The sequence below is a fragment of the Tyto alba genome, unplaced genomic scaffold, assembly GCF_018691265.1.
Source record: "Tyto alba isolate M040663 unplaced genomic scaffold, T.alba_DEE_v4.0 Super-Scaffold_8, whole genome shotgun sequence".
Taxonomy (NCBI): domain Eukaryota; kingdom Metazoa; phylum Chordata; class Aves; order Strigiformes; family Tytonidae; genus Tyto; species Tyto alba.
Genome location: NW_024881329.1, coordinates 25,066,488 through 25,094,441, shown reverse-complemented (window position 1 = coordinate 25,094,441; position 27,954 = coordinate 25,066,488). Strand labels below are relative to the sequence as shown.

Sequence of the window (27,954 nt, the reverse complement as noted above, 5' to 3'; positions counted from 1 at the left end):
CAGATAACTAGCACCTTCCTGCAGTTGCCGCCTTCCTCTTCACCGGCAAGAAAAAACAAACAGGAGAAAACACAACCGGCTGTTCCTGGGGAGGCCGCACAAAAAAATTTCTGCCTGCCTGTTTTGCCAATTGACGCGGTTAACACAAAGGACACAGATACCAAGCTAAAGAAATAGGCTTGTTTTAATTTAGTTTAAAGCAGCAGAAAGAATAAGCAAGGTAATGCACCTAGTCATTACTACATAAAGCTAGCTCTAGTGATTAAGAAGGATACATCACCAATTGCCCTCATACTTTACCATCATCCAGATCCGTGCATCAGCTGGGGAGCCCCGTCACAGCAAAGGATCGGAGAGCCTTTCCCGGCAATTGGGAAGTCCCACGCAGTGCGTCCACTCGTAGGTGAGGTCTCCGTCTTTGCTGCGAGAGGGTCCGGCTTTTATACAGTTTAACAAACAAGTCTATACAAAATGCACAGGAGATATCTGGTAGGTTGATATGCCTCACTCAGGCATGTCCAGATCTGGCCAGGATCCAGGCATGTCTGAGGAGTTTCTGGTTTTCTGTACATTTGGGATTTATAGTTACTACCTGTTGTTTACCTATTGTTCCCAGGGATTGTTCCCAGGGTTGCATTTTCACACTGATAAGATGCTGGTTGCTTCATGCTGCTGATAAGATGCTGGTTGCTGGTCGAGGGATTCACTCTGAAGTCAACCTTGGTTTGAGGCCTATTGTTTGGCCCTTTTTCGTTTCACTGCCTTAAAAACCCCAGCCTGAGACAGACATGCGCCCAAACATAGGCGACAACAGTCGCCTCGCAGACCGGCCAGGACGGAGGAAAGAAACCCAGCCAGGGGACAGGAAAAGAAAAAGTTTTTTTACTGCCTCTAAAGAAAGCTACACAACCTACAGCCTGTAAGGAAAAAACAAAACATCAACCATTCAGGCACTGCTACACACATTTTAAACACCACACAGCCAGCTACCACTCAAACCACCACCCGCTCTCCCCGCGGCCACCCTACCACCAAAACCGCCACAAGCCATCACCCTCCATGCTCCTCAGAAACACCAGGTATGGGGGCCTCAAAAATCATCCTACCTGAAAAAACTCCAGCCTGAGCCTGACCTGTACCCAAATCTAGATAACAATCCTTGCATTGCACACCGGCCGGGACCAGGGAAAAACTACCCAGCCAGGAGACAGGAAAAACAGAAGTTTATTCCCCTGACAGAGGTTTTCATTAAATCCAGTCTACGTAGTCAAACTGAGCCCCACCTACAACCTGGAAGAAAAAAGACGACAAATAATCATACACAGCTAGACACATTCTAAACATGCCGCTATTCCACCTACCGCCAAAACCAACCCCCACTCTCCACCGGCCCATCCTTCCGCCCAACTGTCACGACAGGCATTCACCCCCTGAACACTGTTCCTGGTGGACTCGAGTGCCTAGCCTGAGGAAATCCTGGCCCAAACCTGACCTTCACCCAGACGCTGACTGTGACAGTCACCCTCAGAGAGCATCTGCGACTGGGTGAAAATAAACCCCACCGGGGAGACAAAGATGTCGCCCAGTTGGAGAAGTTGTTTTCTTATTTAAAACAAACCCATACAGTATACCCGTGAACTCTATTCCACCTAGCCCTGACTCCACACCCCCGGGCAGAGCAGCTCCAAGCCACACAGACACACACAAAATACTACAAATGACACGATTCAAAGATGACTAAACGCTAAGCGATAAGGACACCCAGAAGGGTATGCCATAAGGCGAGAAGACTCGGAGGGCCACGATGGTGACGTGAGGAGGCTATATGGCAGCCTACAAGAAGCAGGAAGTGGAACGGCCCCTTACGAGAAGCTACCGTCAAAACGGAGACGATGGGTACGCAAGAAGATGGGCTTCAAGACCTAAGAACATCAGGATACGGGAAAGAAGTCACCGGCAGGAACAACGGATGCCTAAATAGCAGGGCTGACGCCAGAGCCTGCGACGATGCTGCGCAAAAGACTCCCGACTGGAAACTTCCAAGACCTACCCACGCTTTAAGCTGATAACGCAAGAATAAAAAAGCACCCGATCGGCAGCGTGCCGATGAAGATGGGCGTTCGATACCCTAGGGATGGCGCCCCAGGCACGTGCCGTGCTCCTTGAGCACAAAGAGATGTGAGGATTTCGAGACCTGAGGAAGACCAAAGACACAGAAGAAACAAACTGCACGATGACACACATGGGCTGGAACTGCCCTGCCCGGGACATGCTAACATCGAGGGGAGAAGTAACCTGCTACCTTTACCGGACCGAAGGGCGCTGCTCCCACACAGGCCTCTCTCCTACACTAACTTTCAGATACCTACCTGAGATTGCCAACCTCGTCCCTCCACTCAACCCCGTTCCATCGACTTAGCTTTCAGAGGGCCGGAGGTCTGAATCCACCTTCGAAAAAAGCAGCACAGCAGCTAACTAGCATGTTCCTGCAGTGGCCAGATTCCTTTACTGCCTGCAAAAAAGCACAGAAGAGCACAACTGCTGGTCAGTATCACGCTGCTCCCCGCTTACCTCTTCCGCAACACCCCCCCCCATCCTCAGAAGCATTGCGGTGTTCCGCTCACCTGTTCATTCTGGAGTCAGATGCTGCAGCCATTGCCTCTTGCGGTACCTAACTTACCAAGAGACAAAGTTACCATTGAGCTTGTGAGAAGTCACCGACCTTGTGCTTGTCCTCGCTACTACCCCGGCTGCTTTCGGATGCTCAGATGATCCCAAAGGTGGCTCACTTGGCACCTGCAATACCCAGGTAAATGCTTAACCGAGTGGCCATATAAGACTGTGCTATTAGACTCGGACCTGGCTGACAACCGCCTCACCTTCTCAGATTGCTCATCGGCACGCTCCTTCACCCTTCCAAGGCTACGTGTGTCACCTTCAAAAAAACAAAGTAGCAGCACTTGCCAAGATGCTGCCCCAAACTGCACCCCACACATACCGATAACTGTCTCCCTCTCCCTTCGTTTACGTGCTCACCCGCTCCGCCTCTACTGTTTACAGGTTGTCACGTTGAGGCTTGGGTACTGCTCACAAGACAAACAACAAGGCGTGCTTCTACCTTCACTGATAAGACACCTGAAAATTAACTGCTGCTTCAGCCCGCTAGTCACGGCTCTCCTCGCCCACACCCCCTCCGGTGCCGATACCTCTCTTTGCTCGACACTTTGCACCTTCCAAGTAAAATGCACTGATCGGCTAGTCATATAGCCACCGGTCCCATCTTCCCCCGACGCTCCACACCAACCTACCTTCTTAAACTGCTCCGTTTGCCTCCTCTGTTGCCGTTAGGTGAGCGAGTTGTCCCTCTTCATCTGCAAAAGAGATATTGAGTGAGTCGCCTGGATGCGGAGCAATAGCTTAACAGTTCCAGAGATCCCATTTTCATTGAGGTATACCATCCCAATTCTCTCTACAGCCTGCTGTCAATAAAACTCTGCTCATCCCCTGCGTGTCTGCGTAGCGCTACAGAAAGAACTCTCCTTGCCTGTTGGCTACATAATTAGTTGCTCTGAAATGGACGGTACACCCTTTCCCTACAAAGTCTAGGCTTATTCACATAGAACCTTACTGTACTTCTTTGGCTGACTGTCACCTCTACGCACCCAGGCAGAGCAGCTCCGACAGAGACAAACATGCACAGACCGACACGGCACACAAACAAGACGAGAGACATAAAATAAGCTCTTTAAGAGGAAAGACTCAGATCAAAGATGCTCTCGGACAAGAAGACCTATGGGGCCATGAGGAAGAATGGACGGCAGGCCGAGAAGAGTCAAGTGTTGTGGCCTGAGAGAAAACCTTATAGCCTCCACAGGGATAAGGCATGTGCAAGTAACCTTGCTTCAAGACCTAAGAACGTCAAGATGCCAGGAAGAACTCCCGGAAAAGATATTTGGGAAAATGGATCACTGTACATCACAGATGCTAACGCAGCCCAGAATGACACTGAAACAGCAGCCTGACTGGAGACTTCTGAGACCTAGCCACGCTTTAGGCTAGTAAAGCAAAAACAAGAACTGCCCAGTTGGCACTGTGCCGATGAGGACAGGTGTTCCAGTCCCTAGGGAAGATGTACGAGGCACCTACTGTGCTCCTTGAGCACAAAGAGCCACGAGGACGTTGAGACCCAAGAATGGTCTAAAGACACACAAGACAGACGACACAAACTACACGACAACAGACACGGGCTGGAACTGTGCTGCCTGACATGTGCTAGGCTTGTGCTGAAAAGGAACCCCTTCCACCCCTGCTTCAGCTGCCCAAAGTGCACTGATCCTGGACACACTTCTCCCATATATTGACTTTAAAACTCCTCCCTGCAATTCCCAACCTTGGGCTCTGCCCAGATCCCTCTCCCAAACATCAGTCCCTCAACTTATCGTTCAGAGGACTGTGGATCTGAATCCATCCTCAGCAAAAAGCGTACCAGGTAACCAGGATAGTCCCATGGTTGCTAGGTTCCTCTTTGTCATCTGCACAAACACAAGGCAAGCAGTAAGCACTGCGTCAGTCGACACATACCTCTTTTGCGACACCCTCCTCCTCAAAAGCGAGGTAGCTTTCCTCTTGCCCCATCTCAAAACTGTACAAACTCCTCCTCCTCTTCTCAATTGCTAAAGAAGGATCCCCACTCCTTCCAGACAGCTCCTGCCCTCTATCTGCACCCATGAACCTTCTACCACCGCTACTCCATGAAAGTTGCTCTTCTGAGGCCTGCACTGCATTCTGCAGGCTCCTCCTATCTTCCCACAGACTCCAGGCTCTACTAGAGGCTCACAAAATAAGTGAGCTCCTGATGCTTATAATCTATGCCTGTCGCAAGCTTCAAAGGTTCTAAGGACACAGGGATAATCTGTGGGTGGTCAGGAAAGGCAGCAAGCCATCCCATACCCCAAAAGTCATTATGCCTAACATCCCTGCCACTTTTTTGAGAAAATGCTACAATTCCATATACAGATACACACGAGATGTTCACCTTAACCATCACTATGTAGTCTCACCATTGGTGCTATTAAGACAGATGATATGGGCAACTTCCACAGATTACAACACACCTAAGGGAAAAAAACAAAGATCCATCTTCAATAAAATCTTCAATAAACTGAAAAAATCCATGAATGTGCAATGCACCTAGAATTAAAGGTAAACAATAAATAAATATACTTTATTAAACTACGTCACCTCCCCTGAATGCTCCATACAAAATCATTAATGTGAAAATTAAAAAAGTTACACACAAGTGCTCTTTCTACTACCTATGCTGCTGAACCTTGATCGGTCCTGAAACTCTTACCTCAAATGACTGTGCTCCTCTAAAGGTCAAAACTCATCTGTCCAAAGAGATCAGATAGCTCAAAAGCTGCTTTTATCCGAAGGAACAGGAGAGTACTGACACCAGAGAAAGCCAGGAGTTGAATGAGCTCTCTGAGGAGAGGCTGGGGCTCTTATAGCCCATCCCCGCCCACCACCCCACCCACAATCCCGTGGGAAAGGGGAGGGGCCAACCACCAGAAGGCATAAAGTCAGCCAGAAGAGCAACAGGGACTTCTCATCTACCTTAAGTGACTAGCACGTGAAGCACTCGACGGAGAAAGCAACTTTTACTGGAAATCATTACATGCTCTTTTACTACGCCTATTGCGTCAGCAAGGTGACCACATAGGGAGTTACGCTTAATTTTTCCAGGCTATAGATATAAAAAAATAGGTTTTTTATTAGGCTTTGTTAGAAAATAGTTCATTAAATGCAATAACAATACTCTTATCGATAATGATGTCCTCTAGTTTCCAACAAAGAAACCAAAATGCTCTGGGTTGAGCTTCATTTCTACAGAGACCACGCACATTATCTCGCTTCTATCGGAATTATACCGTGGCTAGAACTAAATGACACAGCGGAGGTAGATCTTATGAGAATCCCTGCTCAAAAATATCTCTGCTTGTTGTATAAGTTCTTTATTGAAACTCGCCAACAGTTCACAGTCACCTTGATGGTCTCTCCGACTAACTCCCTTAAGAGTCCCAAAGGACAGCAAACACCAAAAAAAAGAGGGACTTGCAAGAAACATATCAGAAACTTTATGAAGCGGCCTAATTAACACCTAAGATAGCAAGAACAAAAGTAAACTGCAAAGCGCAACAAGAAAAAAAACACAGGAGATGTGTCGATCCTAGATGAAGGGTATTGTCTTCTCTGAAAAACTCAAGAGGAGATCTGAGCTGATGATAGACATCTTTGGAGTACTGGATACCAAACAGAAACATACGATAAGATGGAAAACAGAAAGACTGCTCTGGAGCACAAAGATGGCTTAGGAAAAAGTTCTGACAAAACAAGAGGTGTCATCACGAGGATTAAAGAGGCCCTGAAGGGCTCAGAGAGACCAAAGAATTCTTGGCGATGCAGCGAGTGCAAAAGGGAATTGAACGTAGTACCAACTTCCTCAGGGGGGTAGAGATGGAACAGAGGCACGCCAAACAGATGAGAGGATGGAAAGACCGATTGGGATAAAGGAGGCAAATGTGAGAAAACGGTAGCGCAAAGTGCCCTCACGAGAGCTCAGCAAAGGGAGCGGAGGAGTCCCGAGTGGGCCAGAGAAACTAAATGAGCCTCGGAGATAACGATGAGGAACCATGAAGGGGATTTCCACAAAGTACAGATGTTGCTGGGGAGCCGGGCCTGAGTGAAGGCACGCTAAACAGCAAATGGTAAGAGAAGAGCGTCCTGAAGAGCGCAAACAAATACAATGGAAAGGGAACTAAAGGGCTATGAGAGTACTGTGGAGCACAAGAAAGGACCGAGAAGACGTTGTAGAAGAGAGTAGAGGAAGCGGGAAGGTGGCAGGGTAGGAAAAAAAGGCTGGGAGATGCAGCGAGAACCTCGGAGTCTCGGGTCAGCATCTAGGTGAACTACAGATGACCGAGCAAGAAAACAACAAAATGGAGACACCCTCGATGGCACCGAGAAAGATAAAGGAGCGCTGCGTAGCAAAGAAAGAATGGAGTCTCTGACAGAATGAGACACAAGGAGAATGGGCGCTACTAGGTGCCATGGAGATCGACGGTGCTCTTGGGAGGCGGCGTGACCATGAGGAGACGAGCATCGAGGGGGACCGACATACAAAAGAAGGCTTTGGAACCTCAAGGAGGAACTCCGGGAATCATCTAAGCGCGATACAGATGATCTTGGAGGGTTGTGATCAAACACAGGAATGCTACGTGGAATAGAGGAACAAATGAGCATTCTGAGGCTCAGACGGCCCCACCTAACATGCTACGAGATAGAAACAGAGCACGAGGAAGGTCTTGGGAGGCGTCGTGACCGGTGTTCCCGTTAAAGGTTCGTAAAGGATAAGGTGCGGTAGGAAAAATACACATATGTACACTGTTAGATAGATATATAGAGATATATATAGATACATAAATGATTTATTAATTATACTAAAATAGCAAAAGCAAGTTGTTACTTAGCACAACAAAAGCATACTTACACACATGCCATCAACCCCACTGGATGTGGTAGCACACAATGGAGCATAGTCTGGACTTCAAGATGGCGAGGCACCAATACTTAGCGGATGTCTCCACAATGACAATGTTGGCCAGAATTGGTCGCCATGCTGTGTTGCAGGTCTGGGTTAATTATATACCCTTTGTATCCTGCCATGCAGGGCCAGTATGTGCCAGGAGGTGGGCAAAGCACGCCCTGAATGATGTAATGTAAAAGCACCACTTGCGCTGTAACAGAAAAGCTGGTCGTCTTGGACCCCCGAAGGTCGTGACTTCACCCTTCCTCCTCTTCATCACCTACCCAGCAATGTCCTTTGTGGTTTTAGTGGCATACAGCCCAATTTCATAGTGTGGGTAAGCGTGGGTAGAGGTCTGTTTTGCTGCTTGCTTCCTCTAATCTTTATCAGTTATGCTCCAACTCTCAGTTGTTACATTACTGAAGGTTAAAGCATAACTGAACAGATTAAATAATAATAGGGTCCTGCGCAGTAGCCACGCACACAGAGGCACAAACAATAGAGACTTACTCCATCGGATACAGTCTACAGATCAAAAAGTAGTTTTTCACTAACACAAGCAGTTATTCCCATCACTAATACAACCGGGAGAAGACCTGTTCCAAGGGACCTGAAGAGACGAAGAGAAGATCGGGGACGGGACAATTACATTACGAGCCAACATCCCATCGAAGGTCTGGGGAATGAATAGAGGCACAGCTAGAGGGAAGAGAGGCCGCTGACCGTGCCGGGTCACAAATATGAACTCCAGAAGTCCTCTGAGGGAACGAGAGGTACGTGAGACCCACGAAAAAGATAACAATCTGCTCAGGGCAACCTCAAAGGCATTGCGACACTGTTACAGCTGTCCCAGTTGAGCCTAAGACGCCAAAGGTGGCTTGGGGATGCAAGAAGAAAGTCTGGAGGGGATTTGAAAGGAGTATGGAAGTCCTAGGGAGGCCAGGGACTGCACGGAGACACCTAGATGGGAGAGAGGACGATAAGAGCTCTCCGAGGCAAAAACAAACCTGAGGATAGGTTTCTAAGGGAATGAGAGAGGATCAAAGTCCAGTACGGAGCTAAAATGGGGCTGTAGTGCTTACTTGCAGAAGGTCTCCGGAGGCACGGTGACCGGGAGCAGAGGGGTTGCATAAGGCTCAAAGGGATTAGAGAGATCAAAAGGCAGGTAAAGTCCTACTAAAATTCTGGGGAGCGCAAGGAAGGTCTTGGGGAGGCATCCTAGATGACATAAAGAAGAAAAAGAGTGCCCTTTCTTGGGAACTGAGATCTTAGGAGAGAGGCAATCGCGACAAAATGAGTCCAAAGGGGGCTCACGGGACAAAAAAAAAAAAAAATCTGAGGCCTCATGAGGCATCGTGGTGATAGTGGAGGGGCACCGAGGAGGACGGCCAAAACAATGCTGCGGGACATGATGATGAAGCCCGGAGGGGATTTGAATGGACTGTGCATGTTCTCTGAGGACCGGGAACAGAACGGACGTGTCCTAGCTACTGTCGAGGATGACGTGAACTTTCCGGCGATGAACTATAGCTTCGGGAAAGCTTCTCTGGGCGTGAGGAGGGTGCAAAGTGTGCTGCCGTTGTGCCGATTGATGGGGTTAACACAAAGGGTGCAGACACAGAGTTAAAGAGATGGGCTTATTTTACTGGCTGTCTCGAGGTAACAACCAGTAAGTAAGAAACAAGGCACTTAAGAAACAAGGCAATGTGTCCGGTCATTGCTATACCAGATGAGTCGTAGCGATTAAGAAAGATACGCTGCCGATTGTCCTCATGCTTTACTGTCGCTTGGATCTGTGCTTCAGCCGGGGAGCCCCGTCACAGTGAAGGATCGGAGGGCCTTTCCCGGCGATTGGCAAGTCCTACGTGGTGTGTCTGCTCGTGGACAAGGTCTCCGTCTTTGCTGCGTGAGGGTCCCGGTTTTGTATGGGTTAACAAATCTGTAAATCTATAGGACTGACAAAATGCATGCAAGACATCAGGTGGATTGGGTTGCCCTGTCATCCTCCTTTGGGATTCTTCCCTGATCCTGGCCAACGCTCGAGGAGGAACCGAGGGAGTTTGTGTATTGAACCTCGATAATGTGTTTCTAAACTAGGAAATGTCGATATATTCCCGTATCATTTTATCTAAGCCACCTATCTTGCTAATGAGATGTTCTATCCAAGCGCCATATTTCACTAATGATCGGATACAGATATCATATAACGTTTGGTTGTAAGGTTCATCTAGATGGCGACTTTGGCTCAAGGCCTGTCATTCAGGCCTCAGTACTTCGACAACAGAGCTGAAAAAGGGCTGCGGGGCAGGAGGACGGCCTCGGGAGGCACGCTGACATTGGAATAATAGTGAAAGACGGCTCTCAGACAGGACGCTTAACTCAAGATGGTATCCCCGCGACGTACAGGCGTCCTCGGGGGATGACTGACCGAACGGACACGTCTGAGACGGCAGTGAATAAGGTAAGAGAGCTCTGGAGCGCAGATGAAGCCCGAGGAAGGGTTCCGTCTGAGTAGGAGATGTACGCGGAGAGCTGAGGAGCTCGAACGGTGCCGTGGGGCATGAGGACGGTCTCAGGAGGCATTGTGACGAGAACGAGAGGGCTCTGGGGAGAGGAGGGGAGGGAACACGGGCACAGAGGCAAACAAAGGACAAAAAATTATTTAAAAAAAACACGAATGGAATACAGGTAGCCAGAACACGTTAAAAGTGATGGCCAATAAGGAAATAATGGAATAATTAAGACGTATCGATGGCAAACTACAGCAGAGATGTAGAAATAAAGTTTTAAAGGTGTCAGCACTGAGGAAAACCGAGACAAAATAATTTAAAAACAAATGCGGTGACTGAGATAGAAGCCAATTGTAAAAGCCCAGGAATGAAGAGATAAAAGAACTGAAAAATAGCAATGGCAAACCAAAACACCGCTGTTGCAAAATGGCTGAAGAAAAAAAATTGCTTAGCATAATGTATAAACTTAAGCGATCGGTCAAATCCCTACGATGCGTTGTCCGTCGCGTGGAGTTCCTTCAGCTAGGTGAGCGTGATAAATGCCTCCTAGGAAACACAGACACGGAGGGACTCCATGCAAAATTGAGAGACTCCTAATCATAAACCCTTATCCTTGAACGTAAAGGCCCTCTGAAAAAGAACGAACTAGCTGAAGGTAGGCAGAATGTAAGAAAGCACAGACGTAAACCGAAGAAAGGCCATATCCAAAATGTAGACAAAGTTTGAGAAAGACTCCTCTCCGGAGACTACTATAGATCGCCAAGGACCTCCGTGGAAGCCCCTCAGGGACATAAACCGCACATGTAATAATTATATAACTACAATAATGAGTTTTAGTAAACTTGATGAATGTGCACATAACAGGACTATATGAGCTTTGGCTATTGTAACGTACAACGGGCGCATTAGGCGTCAAGATTCCCTCGCATCCCCAGCCCGATAAAGTCATGCCCGTGCGTTAACACTAAACCCAGCGTTAAGGAGGTTTTGTTCCAGTTTCAGTAGAGAATTTCGGCAACCTGGATGGGATGATGTATCTGAAGCTCAACGGATCCACGGGATTGTGAGGACTCCAGCATCGCCGAAGTGGTTTTTGGGGAGATCCTCCGATCTGGTGAGTTTGGGGTAAGAGCCCTGTGTTGGTTTTTGTTTGTTTGTTTGTTTCTGGTTTTGGGTTTGTTTTTTGTTTCTTTTCTGTTTGATTTGGGTTTTTTTAAAGGCATTACTGAAGGTAATGCAGACTGGAAAAGCCTGTCCGTAAGACTGGACGTGAAAAATTCCCACAGGACTCGGCTATTAAGGGAAACCCAGGAAGGAGACGTAAGGAGATACATCCCCGCTGTTTTCTTGAGAAATGCTAAAATTCCATATACAGATGCATACAAGATGCTCACCTATTAACTCGTGCTATATAATCTCACCATCAGGCTTATTAAGACAGATCATACCAGCAACTTATACAGTACACAGCAAAAGTAGGGAAAAACAGCAAGGTTCCATCTTCAATAAAGGCAGGAAATCCAGGAAGATGCAATGCATCTAGAATTAAAAAGAAAAAAATAAATGCGTACTATTAAACCATCTTAACACCCCTGAACACTCATTACAAAAATTTCTGACCTGAAAAAAAAAGAAAAAAGCTTCATACAGGTATACTTTCTACTATACATGCTGCTGAACCTTGACTGGTCCTAAAGCTCTCCCCTCGCACACCTCTGCTTCTCTAAATGTCAAAACACATCTGCCCAAAGAGTTTAGATGCCTCAAAGCTGCTGTCTGCTGAAGGAACACTAAAGCACTTGCACCAGAGAAGCCCGGGAGCAGAATAAGCTCCCTGAGGAGAGCCTGTGGCTTGTATTCCCAGGGGCCTGCCCACCATCCCCTGGGAAAGGGGAGGCACCAACCACCAGAAGACAGAAAGTCGGACAGAGGAGCAGCTGTGAGTTCTCATCTGCCTTAAGCTTATAGTGTGCAAAGAGCTGAACAGAGAAAGCAACCGTTACTGGGAATGATAATAGCTGCTCCTTTGCTACGACGGCATGTATTGCATTGCCAATGTGACCACGCAAGTAAATAAACTTAATTGTTCTTGGGATTAGATAGAAAAAGCTAGATGTACTGCTAAACTATCATTATCAAAAATTATATGCTGTAGTTCCCTGTACAAAACCCAGAATGCCACGGGGATACACTTCATTTCTAGCAAGACCACACATACTACCTATCTTCCACCATAACTACCTTCTGGGTAGATTTGAATGACAAATTCAAATTAGATCCTGTAAGAATCCCTTCTCAAAAATATATCTGGTGGCAAAGTAAATTATTTACTGTAAATCACCAACAATGCAGTCACCTTGATGGTTTCTCCAATGGACTCCCTTAAGAGAACTAGATGAGTCCCAAAAGCCAGAAAACACTGAAAAAAAAAATGGAAAAAGAAGGAATATATCAGAAAGTATGAAGCACACTAATTAACACTTAAATAGCTAGAACAAAAAACACCATGGGAGATGTATCAATAAACACAGATGAAGGGTACCACCTTCTCCAAAATATTCAAGAGGAGATCTCAGCTGGCACTAGATCTTTTTGGGGTACCAGATACCAAAATAGAAACATACGCTAAGACAGAAAACAAAAAGACTGCTCTGGAGCACAAAGATGGCTTCAGAAAAGGTTCTAACAGAACAAGAGGCATTGTCACCGAGACTAGAGAAATTCTGAAGGGGCCAGAGAGACCAAAGAAGTCTTGGGGATGCAATAAGCTCAAGAGGGAACTGAACAACGTACAGATGTCCTCGGGAGACTGGGGACCAGAGGCACACCGAACAGATGAGAGACTAGAAAGGCTGACCAGGGTAACACATTCGACCTCAGAAAGAGTTCTGAAGGGAAAAGAGGGGTGCAAAGTGCCTTCCTGAGCTAAAAGGGGGCTCTAGGGCACAGGAGATGTCTCACAAGAGCTCACCAAAGGGAGCGGAGAAGTCCTGAGGGAGCCTGAGAGACCATAGAAGCCTCAGAGGTAACAGTGAGGAACTCCGAAGGGGATTTCAAAGTACAGATGTCATCAAGGGGCTGGGGGCTGAATGAAGCCATCCTAAATGGCAAAGATAAGAGCACTCTGAAAAGCACCAAAAAAAAAAAAAATTCAAAAGGGAGCTAAAGCACTACAGGAGTGCTGCAGAGTACAAGAAAGGACTCAGAAGGCAAGGTAGTAGAGAGCAGAGGATGTAGGAGGGGCAGGGCAAGAAAAGAAGGCTTGAAGACATGGTGAGGGCCTTGGAGTCTCCAGAGGGCATCTAAGCAAACTAGAGATGACTGACAGAGAGGAATCAAATGGAGACATCCTTGATGGCAGAGAGAAGGATAAAGGAGCAGCTGCATAGCAAAGAAGCAAGGGAGGCTCTGACAGAACAAGAGAGAGAGAAAGGCAGATAAAGTCCTACAAAGTACTGTGGAGATCGAGGAAGGTCTTGGGAGGCACTGTGACTGTGAGGAGAGGGGTGTTGAGGAGGACTGATGGACAAAAGAAGGCTTAGGAGTGACAAGGAGGAAACTTGGGTGATTGTCTGAACAGAGTACAGATGGTCTCGGGTCACCGGGGACTGAACACAGGAATCCTACAGAGCAAAGAGGAACAAATGACTGTTCTGAGGCTCAAACGTGGTCCTACCTAACGTGCCGCAAGATTTATGCGAAGCACAAGGAAGGTCTCGGGAGGCATCATGACTGGGAAGAGAACCGTCCCGAGGGATCCGGAGAGACAGGAAAAGGATTAGGGACGTAACAATTAAATACAGAGGGGATCTGAACCAAGTAAACATGTGATCAGAGAGCCAGGGAAGGAATAGAGGCACACCTAGAGAGAAGAGAGGACAGAATGACTGGACTGGGTCACAGATAGATACTTGGGAAGTCCTTTGAGGGAACAAGAGGGACATGAGTTGTGCTACAAAGCTAAAAGTGTGCTAAGGGCAACCTCAAATGCATCATGACACCATTAGAGGTGCCCTGATTGGGCCAAAGACACCAAAGAAGGTTGAGGGACACGAGGAGAAAGTCTGGAGGGGATTTGAACAGAGTATGGATGTCTTCAGGCAGCCAGGGACAAAATGGAGGCACCCTAGATGACAGAGAGGATGGTAAGAGCGCTCCGAAATGCAAACAAAACCGAAGACAGGTTTCTGAGGGAACGAGAGAGGATCAAAGTCCACTACAGAACTAAAACAGGGCTGTGGTACACAGAGAAGGTCTCGTGAGGCACAGTGACTGGAAGCACAGGGATTAGAGAGACTGCAACAGACGCAAAGTGCTACCAAAATGGTGTGGAGCAGAAGGAAGGTCTCAGTGAGACATCTTACATGCCATAGAGAAGAAAAAGAATGCTCTTTTTTAGGAACAGAGATCTTAGGAGAGGTGTGATTGCAAAAAAAAATGAGGTCAATGAGGGGCTACAGAGCTAGAAGCATGCTGCAATGAATCTAAGACTTCAGGAGGCATAGTGACAGTAGTAGAGGGCTTCTGAGGAGGACAGACAAAAGAAGGCTCGAGGACATGATGAACTAGTTCAGAGGGGATCTGAACAGACTACAGCTGTCCTCAGGGGACCAGGGACTGAACAGAGGTATCCTAGCTAGCACAGGGGACAATGAGGGTGTTCTGGAGAGGAAAGATGGTGTCGGGAAAGGCTCTCAGAGAGGGAGAAGGGTGCAAAGTGCTCTACTGAGCCAAAAGAGGGCTGTGGGGCACGAGGATGGCCTCAGGAGGGATGAGGATATCAGGAAAAGAGTACCGAAAGTGAAAGGGAGATGGAAGAAGGCTCTGGGACACAATGCAAAACTCAAGAAAGTGTCCCACCAATGTACAGATGTCCTCAGGGGATGAGCAACTGAATGGAGACATCCAAGATAGCAGTGAATAAGGTAAGAGAGCTCTAGGGTGCAGAGAAAGCCTGAGGAGGGCTTTTGGCTAAAAGAGATACAAAGAGGGCTGCAAAGCCAGAAGAGCGCCATGGGGCACATGGATGGTCTCCAGATGGTCTCAGGAGACATCGTGACAGGAAGAGAGGGTTCTTCTGGGGAGCGGCAGGGAGGTGGGGAATATGGATTAGAGACAAACAAAGGATTGCTGACACAATGAGGTACTTGGGAGGGGATGTGAACAGGACACAGATGTCCTCAGGGGACCAGGGATGGAATGGAGACAAGGTGGAGGGGAAAGTAAGAGTGCTCTGGGGCACAATTAAATCCTGAGTAAAAGTCTCTGAATAAGAAAGATACAAAGCCTGCTGCAAAACTCAAGGATGGCCATAGAACACAAGGATGCTCGCAGGAAGCATCATGACAGAAACAGAGAGGTGCTGAGGTGGCCAGAGACACAGATGGCAGCTCGAGGACACAGATGCTCAGGAGGGGATCTGAACACAGCGCAAATGTCGAGAGGGAGACAATGAGACATAGGAGGCGAGATGGACAAGAGGACAAAAAGACTGCCCTGAGGAAGAAGAGATGTTCTGAGAAACCAAGAATGACACAAATTACACTCCAGAGATAAAAGTGTGCCAAGGAGACCCTCTAAAGCCTCAGGATGAACTGAGAGAAAATAAAATAAAATAATAAAAAAAAAAAAATTACACCGAGAAAACTTAAAAAGCAAGAGTATGTGACAAACAAGAATGAAAAAAACAGATAAACAGCTTGATAAAAGTAGACACAGAAAGAAAATGTAATAAGCAAAAGGGTACAAGGCAGAGGAATTAAAAAAAAAAAAAAAAAAAAAAAAAACTAAAAATAGGGATAAAAAAAACTAGATTAAATTAGACACAGCGGTCTCTACAACAACCATACTTTCCAGCCTAGCTGGACAGAGTAGAGGCAAGACGAAGGGGCCTGCCAGGTCTCTGCCAGGGTAGAATTGCTATAGGATGTGCTGTGGCTGTTTCACTCTGTCTTGAGCTGAGTTACTTCCCAGATGTTGGGAGAAGACAGGTATGTTTGCACAGTCTGAGTACTGCTGCTTACAGAGCAATCCACTATAAAGCAGCAGTGAAGAACAAGGACGTCCAATCAATATGGTAGAAATAACATGAAGACCTAAAGCATTAGACAGGCAGAGCTTGTAACTTGCAAGTTGTGTCACGGTTTAATCCCAGCTGGCAACTAAGCACCACACAACTGCTCGCTCACTCCTCCACCCAGGTGGGATGGGGAAGAGAATGGGAAGGGTAAAAGTGAGAAAACTCATGGGTTGAGCTAACAGCAGTTTAGTAATTGAAAAGAAACAACCACCCACCCACCACAAACAATTGTAAGGAAAAGCGGAAAAAAAACAACCAACCAACCAACACAAACCAACCAACCAACAACAACAAAGAGATAAAACTAAAACCCAAGAAAGATAGCGATATAAATGAAAACAATTGTTCACCATCAACTGACTGGTGCCCAGCCAGTCCTGAGCAGCAGCCCTCCCACCAACCTCCCCCCCCATTTTATTACTGAGCACGACATCACATAGTCTGGAATATCCCTTGGGTCTGCTGGGGTCAGCTGTCCCGGCTGTGCCCCCTCCCAGCATCTTGTGCCTCCCCAGCAACTCGCTAGTGGGGCAGGGTGAGGAGCAGAACGGCCCTTGTCACTGTGCAACTGCTACTCAACAGTAATTAACGTATCCCTGTGTTACCAACAGCATTTTCACACAAATCCAAAGCATAGGAGGGAAAGTGGGGGGGGCGAGGGGAGTGGGGTGTCAGGAAGTGTGTATGTGTGGGGGGGTGTCAAAGTTTGAGTGGGGGACAATGGGCAGGTGGGGGGTGCAGGCAGCACCCAAGGTGCCTGGGGGAAGAGATGTTATGGGGCGGGTGGTGCAGAATATGGTAGGGTGGAAGGGGCAGAGGAGGGAGGGGGATACGAGACAGGAGGGCCGGGGATGTGTGGGCCATATCATGCAGTATGGAAAACTTGCACAGGGTACGTTTTGGTGGAAAGCTTTTGGGGGTGGAGAGACCTGTGCAGGTGGACAGGGGAATTTTAAAAGCAAGGGGATAAGGGACAAACAGGAAAGAATTTTAAAATAGGAATTGGGAGCTTTATAAAAGGAAAAATAAAAATAAAATTTCAGAAGCAGGGGGACGAAGAAGAGACAAAAAATAAAAAACAGGGACAACAAACTAAATCAACAGAGACATGGAAAGAAGATTAAAAAGCAGACTAAATACAAATTTTATAAGCAATAGGGTACATGACTGACAAAGAACAATTAAAACTAGTGATTGGTAGCTTCATAAAGAAGTATGGAACTGAAGGAACTTTTGGAAAAGACAAAAAGGAGGCGCAGGAACTCCTGAAAAAGAAACCAAGGGAGATGAAAAATGCAGTCAAGAGAGATCAGAACGTGCCACCAGCAGGGATGGTTTTCAGGTGTTCTTTAATGAGGAATGGGTATGAGTGATCTGAGACAGCATGAAGGACATGGTCATGTGGCTTCTCACTAGCACAGCCCTCTTCCCCCACACCAGGTTTTCCTTTTACATCATAGGGATTCACAGTGGGTAACCGAAGCTATGCACTCTCATGAGCTTTAGGTAAGAAAGCTTTGGGTCCTTCTCACACAGGTGAGGTGATCAACAGAGCTCATCCCAGATAATCAACTACTAGATCTGCATGGTTGAATTTATGGGTTACATGACTCACCTGGTCAGCAGACAAACACCACGCAGCCACTCTCTCCCCCTTCTCTTCTGGCAATGAGAAGGGGACAGATGAGCCAGCCTTGGGGTTCGAGATAGGACTGGGAGGGGTAGATCACCCATTATGGTCATGAGAAAAAGGCAGACTCGTTAGGGGAAGAAAAAAAGAACATACATTTATTACAGACACTAACAACACTTAACAGAGCAGGACAGTGAGAAGCATTTCCACATCTTGAGAACACCTTCGCCCCACTCCTCCCTTCTTCCCGGGCTCAGCTCTGCTCCTGATATCTCCACCTCCTCCCCTCAGTGGCGCAGGGGCAGGGAATGGGGGGGGTGGGGGTGGGGAGGGGATGCAGTCAGTGCTGCCGCTTCTTCCATCTTCCACGGGGGGGGAGCTTCTGGAACCTCTTTCCTCTGCTCCATCGTGGTCCCCCTCTCACAGAAGACAGTCCTCTGTAAACTTTCTCTGACACGAGTCCCTCCCATGGGCCACAGCATTTCCTTATGCTGCTCTGGCATGGGACACCAACTTCCTCCAACTGGAGTCCCTCCCACGGGCTGCAGCCCTTCCCGAGCTGCTCTGGCATGGAACACTCCCGCATGCTGCAATCCTCCCAGCGCTGAACTACACCAGTGGGGTCTACCTTTTCTCACAAGACCCCGGCCTTCTTCGGGCACAGCTCCTTGATCAGACATGCGAAAAACACAGGCCACAAATCAATGTCTGCTCCACCGTAGATCTTCATGGGTGGCAGAGGGGGGCCGACCTGCCATCCCACCACAGGATACAGGGGGGGGTCTCTGCTCTGGCACACTTCCCCCCTCCTTTCTTCTTCCGTTCCTCCACTGACCTTGGTGTTCACGCAGCTGCCGCAACTCCTCCTCACCACATCCCTTCTTAAATACGTCACCGCAGATGCGCAGCCGACTGGCTCAGTTTTCGTGCAGAGGTGGAGTTGACTTGGAGCTGGGGGAGCTTCGAGAAGCTTCTCAGAGGGGGCCACCCCCCTATACCCCTCCCCTGCTACCAAAAAACCCCACCACTCACTCAAACCCAGGACACCCCCACACCAGGCTTTCCTTTTACATCATAGGGATTCACAGTGGGTAACTGAAGCTACGCACGCTCATGAGCTTTAGGTAAGAAAGCTTTGGGTCCTTCTCACACAGGTGAGGTGATCAACAGAGCTCATCCCAGATAAGCAACTACTAACTCTGCATGCCTGAATTTATGGGTTACATGACTCACCTCTTCACCTAACCAAACGTGGGATGCCCTAGGGTACCGGAATCAGGAGGTTCACCATGACAGCCATGACACAGAAGATGTGAGAGGGAGACACAGAAGCAGTAGGAGACCACATGTAGTAATGCCAGGGATGCTGCTCCCAAGCTCTCACATACTCATATTTAGGGGAGAGGAAACCCAATCCTTCCTAGTGTTACAGCAGCTAAACTAGAATCGCAGTCATATTTCTGCCTCTGTCCTAAAAATAAAAGGCTTGTATTTCTTTCTCCATTTGTTGAAGGGTACAAGTGATCTCTGCAGAATCTGTCCTTTTTTCCCCTCGTTTCTACCAAATTTTACTTTGGGTGGGTGTGCACCCATGCTCGCTGTCACATATTTTCCTCTTTCTCAGATAAATTTCTCTCTGGCCTTTCAGGATCCCACCTGGATGTCATGGACATGGCACCTATACCATGATGAACGTGGGTGCAGAACTTCTAGCACCACCAGGGTCTGGTCTTCCAAACAGGCTGAACTCCAGCATTTGCACAGACACCACACAAAGAAAAAGAAGCAAGCCAAGCTCACCAGCTACTGGGATAGAGATGGACTGGTTTTTCATCGGAGCCTAGGAACTCTGCCAGTGGGAGTGTATCATGTGTTGGCAAGTGTGCGCTGCAGCATGCTCACTCTGAAAAGTTCGGCAAGGGAGTGTTGGGTTACCCAAATGAGAATATATTTCTCTGCTCCTGCTGAATTAACAAGACATGTCCTGGTTCTCCTCTCCATGGAGGTATACAAGAAGCTGGGAGCGTGGAGAGACAGATGGAGACCTGGATCCCTGTGGAGATATGTGTAAGCACAGGCAGTCACTGACAAACATGACAACTGGGGGCAGGAGCTGATGAGGAAAAAAGATGCATCAACTTGGTCAGATTATTTTTTGCACTGTACCACAAAACCCAAAGAAACCCACTCATCGATAGACAAGACCCAGGAGAACAGCCGGTGGCTGCTGAAGGTCATGCAGCTCCAAAGAAGCAGAATTGTGGAGTCACATCGCCCAGTAATGGGGTTAAGCTCCCACTGTCTTGGATTTGAAGGAGACAACCAGGCAGATGCTGCTACCTAGAACAGCCCTGTTTTAGGTTGCATCACTTGTCATATTCCACATATGGGAGAGATTCACCTAACCATAGACCAGAAAGAGAAGAAAGTGTTTCTAGGACTTTATTTTTCTCACCCTAATGCAGATATCTGAAACAGATTCTATCAACTATCCTTCAGAAGAACCTTGCCCCACCACCTCCACCAACGGCAAATAGTACCCAGATGATTGAGGTGGTAACTGAGGGAAGGTGAGGTCTCCTTCTAGTGGTCTATCCAGTGCAGAGCAACACTAGAAGCTAAGAGGAAACAAATCAGCAGTTCCTACATTGACCCACATCTGAATGGACCCGGCTGATCCAAGGACACCTTGTATGTTTATTCACAAGCTTCACTGGTCCAAGCAGCATGCCTGGCTCTCCAGAGGTGAGTGTACATCAGACACCTCCAACGAGCCACACAGGAACGTCTCTCTGAAGAATGTATGAAGCATCCAGGTCGAGCACACTTCCTCCAACCTTCAGCACTTCTCCACCATAACTAACAGCTGCAGAAGCCAGGAAAATCCCTCCAGCAGCCCCCACTGAAACCTATTCACCTACCAATCACAGCTGCGCTCACCTGCAGCTCCCCTTTTTCCTTTCGCACTACTGAGAGCAATGAGATCACATATGAAGTTACATACTAATAACTTAGAACATCCGTGTAAGAAAAAGAAGAGTCAATTTACTACTTAAGAAGATCAACCCCCACAGGGATATGGAGGCGGTTGCCAGCCAACATGCATCTTCTAAGTAAAACATGAAAAATAAGAGCATTTGCAAAGAACTTCTGTAAGGTGGAAATTCACAATATAGACCTACATTTTTTTTGACACATATTTGGAAAACAAAAAAAAAAAAAAAAAAGAGACCACATTTATTACAAAAAATCTCAACAGAAGGCTCTAAACCACTGCCTAACCACCTGACATCTACTGGAAAGCACCGTGCTTTTCTTAAAAAGGTATCAAAGATGGGAGCCATGAGAAGTATTGGGGAAAGAAGGTGGGGGTTAAAACATCTAGTTATTCAGGAGATACCAAAAGGAATGAAGAAAGGGGAATACGATGAAGGAGAGATGCCTTAGGAGGGGAGCACACGACTGTTATGGGGCATCAGCTGTAGAGAGGGGGTCGTGAAAAGTCATTATCTTCCCATCTGAAGCCCTCAGGGGTGTTATAAATGTAACAGATTGGGACCTATAAAGAAACATGCATTAAAACAAAAGAGACACCTGCCTGGAGATCATCTCTGCCGGGACTCGAACCCGGAACCTCTGGATTAGAAGTCCAGCGCGCTCGTCCATTGCGCCACAGAGACCTCACCATGACTGTTCTCCCGGCACCAGAACTGAAAAATCCTGCACCTCCTGCATCACTGGAGGGGCACCGACTCCCCATTCTTGCAGCACGGTGCTGACACAGTGTGAAAACCCAGTGCCCAGATTGATCTCCCTTGCAAATCAACATCTTTAGGCATCCCCCCTTCTTCCACAGGGATGGGCAATAATTCTGGGTATGATCTATATCTCACTCAGCAGCAGGGATGCAGCAAAAACCTGGATGCAGGCTTGTATTAGCGTCTCTGGCAACCTTTCCGGAGCATCGCTAGCTTGACTGAGGGCAGAGCTAAATCCTGGAGTAGAGTTACTTGCTGCATCTCCCCCAGCATCATCACAGCATCCTCACTGCAGAAGCCAAGAGAGATAAAGATGAAAGCGGATTTAGCTTACAACACTGAATGCTGACAATGATGAAGAAAGCTCTGTTTGTCATGATGAAAAATGCAGAAACCTGTGCTTTGAGCAGAGAAATAAATGAAAAAGCAGCCATCGTGTTTTTATTTTAACCAAGCTGTCAGTCAAGGGTTTAATGTTTCTCTATGTACATCTTCCACTAGAAAAAAAGAAAGACAACATCCAAACAACAGGAAATATCCTTTTACATCCACTGGGCTATTGAACAATTGATCAAACTCTGTGACATGATTCCTTGCTGTGAACAAACACATTCTGTATTTCTAACCTGCATTAATTTGAGACTATTGTTTACTCCTAAACATGCTCTTAATTAGGGACAAATGTGAAGGGCGAGGTGCTAACTGCAATAGGACTTCCTTAGAAGAATGAACATTACCCGAGACTGTCAGCTCTTACCTCAGGGTCTATGTGACCTCAAGACCCAACCTAAGCCAGTTCTCACTGGTTGAGAACACTCCATACCAATGATAAAACAACGGAAGATTTACTCATCAATGGAACCAGGCACAGAAACACAGCCAGAACTGCAACCGACCAGAATCTATGATAAACCTTATCACCACCTGTATGGGTCATCGGTTTAGACCAACGAAGATAGACACACCACTGACCATATGTGTGTACCACCTGCACAGGACAAACACATACTGATCCTGAATGGGACAAGTACATACCAACTATGCAAGCAACAGTAACTGATTAGCTCACCCCTTAACATGAAAAATTCGATTGGTCTCTACAGCTGTATTGTCACATATATAATCCCTGCTTTCCTCTATATCTGTGTCCTCCATGCATTAGGATGATGTGCCGCTGTACATGAAGCTAAAATATAAAAGAATAAGTTCCCTCGGTAGTTCTATGCTAAGCACCCTTGCCTCCCTCCTCAGCTGGTGAAAAACTGACTTTTACACAAACGGGTCTGCGAAGTCACACGGTGCTAATGAGAAGAGGCACGGCACCAACAACCTCAGCACATCTAATGCAAAACCGAAGATTTTGGTTTTCCTTTTACCGATGCTCTGGGGCTTTAGAAAGGTTTATGGTTGCCTTGACAAGTAAAATCCAGCTAGGAGTAGTGGGAAAGAAGGCAGGGGTTTACCTTCTATCAGACAAAACCCTTCCTGCTGCAAGAGATACCCAGTAAATCAATAATCCTTGAAATAAATCACTCCATGAACTAACTACAGTGTCAGTGTAGCACTGTAATCCCATCGGTACCTTGAGAAAGCTCAAAGTCTAGAAAACACCTATCTATAGGGTGAACAAAGGCTGCACTTAAAAAATGTCATATAATAAATCTTAGACAAAGTTATAAAGCGCCAACGCAGAACACAAAGGAAGAAAAAAAATCTCACATAGCCTGTGGCTGCTCTATGCATGTTCCTCATGGGAGAAGATGACACCGACTCTTAATATGATTTTGGGAGGCTGACCTCAAAAGCAGTGCCTATTTTGAAGTCATTAACGGTTTTGTCACCAAATAGAAAAATCTGGAGATGAGGTATTAAATTGCCCAAACCCCAGAAGAATGATTGTGGCTTTATGGGCAGCCACAAACCGGGAGTTGGCGGGCAGATGGGTTTTGAAAGAACCCCCATTCCTCCCAACTGGAGCTGGACTGGGGCTTGTTGCAGCTCTGCAACCTGCCTTTCACTTCTGCCTGCCTATGCTCTCATATATTTTCAGGTAACACATAGCCCAGCAGCATGCATGCCCAAATTTTTACCAGCCAACCACCATTCAACATCTGAAGGAAAGCCTGCTCTAATCAGCCCTAATTGCTCCAGAAACTGGAAAGATCGAGGAGTTTGAGCAGGTCCTGGTGAAAACAACACATTTCTGACAGAGAAAGCATGGGGAGAACCACCTGCTGCAGAGAAATGGATGCCACAGGCTGGACCGCTAAATAGCACTCCCTGATCAGCAGCACTGATAGGAGTGCCACCAGAGCCCTCTCACCTTCTCCCTGTCCTCGTCCCAGCACACGTCCGTTGCTGGCATGAGGACATGGCCACGGGTCACGTTGTACCAAATGCTCCCCACTGAATGCTAGAAAGCAATGTGCAAATTTCAAATTATCAGGCCACCTGCCAGGCACCTTGTACGTTCAAATAATTTGGCAAGTCTTCCCCAAGGTATTGACCGTCCCTCTGTTATCTCCATACGCAACATACTTGGAAAGCAGAGACTGGACTGAGCAGCACAGATGCAGGTAGGTTATTTTTGCTGCTGGGAGATGCCAATACACCCATTACTGTGGTAACAGATGACAATGAAATCCAGTAAGCTGGGCAGCATATTTTAAGACAAGAGCAATATCCCTCTTTAGATACAGAGAGGGAGGTGTTTATAATATGAGTGTCCCCATCACAGAGAAGTGTGATGGGAGCGAAAAAGCTGCAGGGGATCCAAGCAAGGTGCAAACTGGCCCCCAGCTCATCCCTGATAGCCTTACAGCACCAAATCATTTGCTGCAGAAGGGAAGAACATGAGTCACGAGCAAGGATGCAGTAGACCGGGGCGAACCAAGATAATTTACTACCTTATAAATAGTTGAGAAAGGCCTTCTAGGAGACAAAGACTTAAGCAGGAAGATGGCTGCTGAAGTAGGTCTACTCGGGCAGTAAGATACCACCTCATGTCCAGTTGCTCTAGGACAGCATCATCAGAGATACAAAAATCTCTTTGCACACCTAAATAAACAGCAACAGAAAATCCGTATCAGAGCTGGGACCTTTTTGTGGTATTCATGGCTAAAGGTTTTATACTATACATAACTACGCTATTACCAAATAAAACCTTCTCCAGGAGTCACCAAAGAGCCAGTCCCACCAAGGTAAGGATAAAGCTTTAGAAGCTGTATGCTTGCAGGCCACAAAGCCCATTAACCGATGTATCCACAATGGGGAAGGGTTTTCCCCAGATTCTTACAATCTGCAAGGCATATTCTTGTCTTTTTCCTAAACTTGTAATCCCTTCTTTATTGTTTTTGTTGTTCTTTTCCCAGCCATGTCAGAAGCACCCAAAATGCAACCAGGTACCTTGCATTTGACCTGACCACCACCTCACATGCGTTTTCAAACTCTCCAGTGCCTTTCTGAGCCTCGCATTGTCTGCAGGACTGTGACTGGGCTCATCTAAAAGTTGCTCATCAGTGACTCCTGCATTTTGCTCGCCCTGATAATTAACATCACGAGGCACAGAGCTAGTTTCAAAAGCTTCTGTCTTGGGTGCGTGAGCTGGCATTGGTGGCTGTATTGAAGCTTGCTGGGCAAGGGTACAACTCAGCAAGTGGCTGATTTTCTACAAGCTTACAGTTAAATTACAGCAGATGTTCTTTTAAAAATCAGGTCAGCTGTCATCTTAGTATCCAAGATATACACAATTCTTTGATTTGCATGTTGCTGGAGTTAATCCCCACAGGAGTTATTCTTGCATCCTAGATAAGACAGATAAAGCAAGAGGCCATGACTAGCTCCTGTCAGCAGGCTGAAGCAATAACCACCGGAGTAAAAAGAAGAGAGAGAGGAGCTGATGCTTCTGGGGAGCAGGTTGGATCCCATCCACAAAGTGGAAAATGAAAACTGACATTGACCTATGTGAGGGCCCGAGCAAAGACACCTATGGCCTACACTTGTAATTGCTGTTGTGAAAATCATTGCAGGACTGAGACCAATGCCACAGAGAGAAAGCAGAGCATAAGCACAGATGAAAAGATGCAAACGCAGTGATAAAAAAAGGAAGATTCCAGTAGAAATCCCAAATCTAACAACCTTTGCCTACAGAGCACTGATTTAAAAGTTGTGGACCAGAACATCCCCCTTCAGCCTGTATTTTGGGTGGAACAGAGCAAGTTGGCTGAGACCAGACACCAGAAATTAGGAACATTACCTGGGTCTCCCTTGTCATATCACCAACCACTGCTGCATATCCCCAGTGGAGATCTCAAGTGAGTGGTCAGCATGAGTGAATTTGCCCAAGAGGTGGAGAACATGTCCTCAGCTGGAATCCTCAAAATGGCTGCAGGAGGGAAGGACGCCCCAGGCTGGGTATCCAGGACAGATCATGTTCCCAGCGCAGGGGAATGCAGAGGAAAGTCTGTCCTCTATCTGGCACACCCAGCATGGCTGAGGTCCAGCCTGGCAGCACCTGGGGTGGCCAAGGTCACTTTTGCTGCCATCTTATCACAGGGGCCAGTGACCAGGTGTAAGCCCCCTTGGTCATCTACACCACCGGCTTTGCAGGGACAACTAATGACGACGAGAACTGGTTAACACCCCATCCCTACTGTTTGGGATCTCACTTGGGCACTAGGAAAGAAGCCAACACTGTACTCTTAAGTGAAGCCATCTGCAAAGCAGCAAACAGCCCGTGCAGAGCTCAACAGCCTTTGGAGATGCTACCCTGCATCAGCAGATGGAGATCAAGTCAGAAACTGGGAAAAAAAAAAACCAAACTTTCTTCCCAGCCATGCAGTTGGTGGTACCACAGCCCTACTGAAGAGAGGAGATAGGACCTTCCAGACCCCAAGCCTGGAAACCTCTACCACAAAAAAGCAAGGATAAAATCCTCCCCCCCACTATTATACAAAGACTTTACAAAACTTAATATTATGCTGTTGGTGGCAATATCAAGAATATGCTACTCAGGCACACACTTAAGTGGGGAGGATGCTGTGACCCTTGTGCTCCTCAGTCTGCAAAACAGATGCATCATGGGGATCCAAATCAGCAGAGACCGGGACAATGCTTTAGAAACACTCAGAGTCTGCTAGAAAGCAGGCTTGGTGCAGTCCCACCGTTACCCACCACGAAATACCACCTTCCATGCACACACGTGCAATTATAGACGCATAACCAAATTTCATATGCAAATTTCATCAGCAAGATGGTGCTTCTACAATATCTCTGCCCCAGAGTCTATAGCAACAATACTTTGATTTGAAGTATCCAGAAAGCAAAACCAGTTCCTCTTTCTTCATTCTTCACAGAAAACTGGCATTAGCAATCTGTGCATGCTGCTAGCACCATGAGACTCAAAAAGCTTTTAGGTGTGATGGAGTTTGATGTCTCCAGCATGACAGAGCCATTCGTGATGCATATATTCAGGGCATATTTTAGGGTTAAGGGACTGGAACATCTCCTTTCTTCCAAGGAATGACAATCCACCTAACTCTAACAAAGCATCGTGTTATTTTCACTTCAAAAAAATATATATTTTTTTTTACTCCTAAAATGACTTATTTAGCTGCAAACTGTCATCCTTTCCCAGTGCTACGCCTCATGTCTTGCAGTGAAGGTACAGTGCTGCAGTGTACCGTGGTTACCTGGTTGTGTCACACAGCATGGGCACAATCTCACAATCTGCCTGATTTCTCTGTGTGCAACTGATCTCTCAGAGCCACTCCCAAAGGAGGGCCCGGCGGTGACAGCCGCGCAGCATCTCCCAGCAGCACCAGAGCATGCAATGCTGTGCCAGCTGCTCACCCGAGCTCTGCTGAGTCCCTTCCACCCCCGGGCTCTTTCTAATTTAAATGTTTCAGGTTTCGCCTCTTTTCTCTAAATTAAAACAAACAAACAAACAAAAACAAAAACAAACAAACAAAAAAAAAAAAAAAACAAAAAAAAAAAAAACACGGACAAACAAAAAGCCCACCACTCACAGGATTCGTGTGGTAACCCAAATCCTGTCTATCACTTACGCTTGGCACTCAGCCTGACGTATTCGCCTCTGTGCCACCTCTGCTGCTCCCAGGTCTTGCTTTCAGCTCTCTTTTCCTTCCAGCAACTGGGCACTTTTTGGCTGCCTGTGTCCCCTCCACACCCACCCGGGACATGGTTTCGGCCAGCTCGGGCGTCTCCTGCACCAGCCCCAGCCACGCTCCTCCCGCCATGCCGGCGCAGGCCTTGCTCGCTCCTGGAGGCCGAGGCTCGCCGGGTGCCGGGACTCCGGGGTCTCTCCGGGCGCTCTCCCTGCGCCTCCGGACACGCACGAAGCCCCGTGCTTTGCTCCGGCGGCTCCGACC

General features: G+C 47.3%; 1 long non-coding RNA gene and 1 other non-coding gene across 4 annotated transcripts; both read right to left on the bottom strand.

The window, feature by feature from the left end:
* Window positions 1-555: 555 nt before the first annotated feature.
* Window positions 556-27,954, bottom strand: LOC116960778. Of its 3 annotated transcripts, XR_006164623.1 has the most exons (6): window positions 5,036-5,103; window positions 4,487-4,532; window positions 3,309-3,371; window positions 2,625-2,671; window positions 2,370-2,512; window positions 556-1,290 (listed from the first exon to the last, which is right to left on the bottom strand). It is a non-coding gene; the product is annotated as an uncharacterized LOC116960778 (long non-coding RNA). The 3 variants fall into 3 exon arrangements; XR_006164622.1 differs by lacking the exons at window positions 4,487-4,532; window positions 5,036-5,103 and adding an exon at window positions 27,631-27,954; XR_006164621.1 differs by lacking the exons at window positions 4,487-4,532; window positions 5,036-5,103 and having other exon boundaries at window positions 3,309-3,944.
* On the bottom strand, window positions 21,414-21,487 carry TRNAR-UCU. Its single transcript has one exon. It is a non-coding gene; the product is annotated as a tRNA-Arg (tRNA).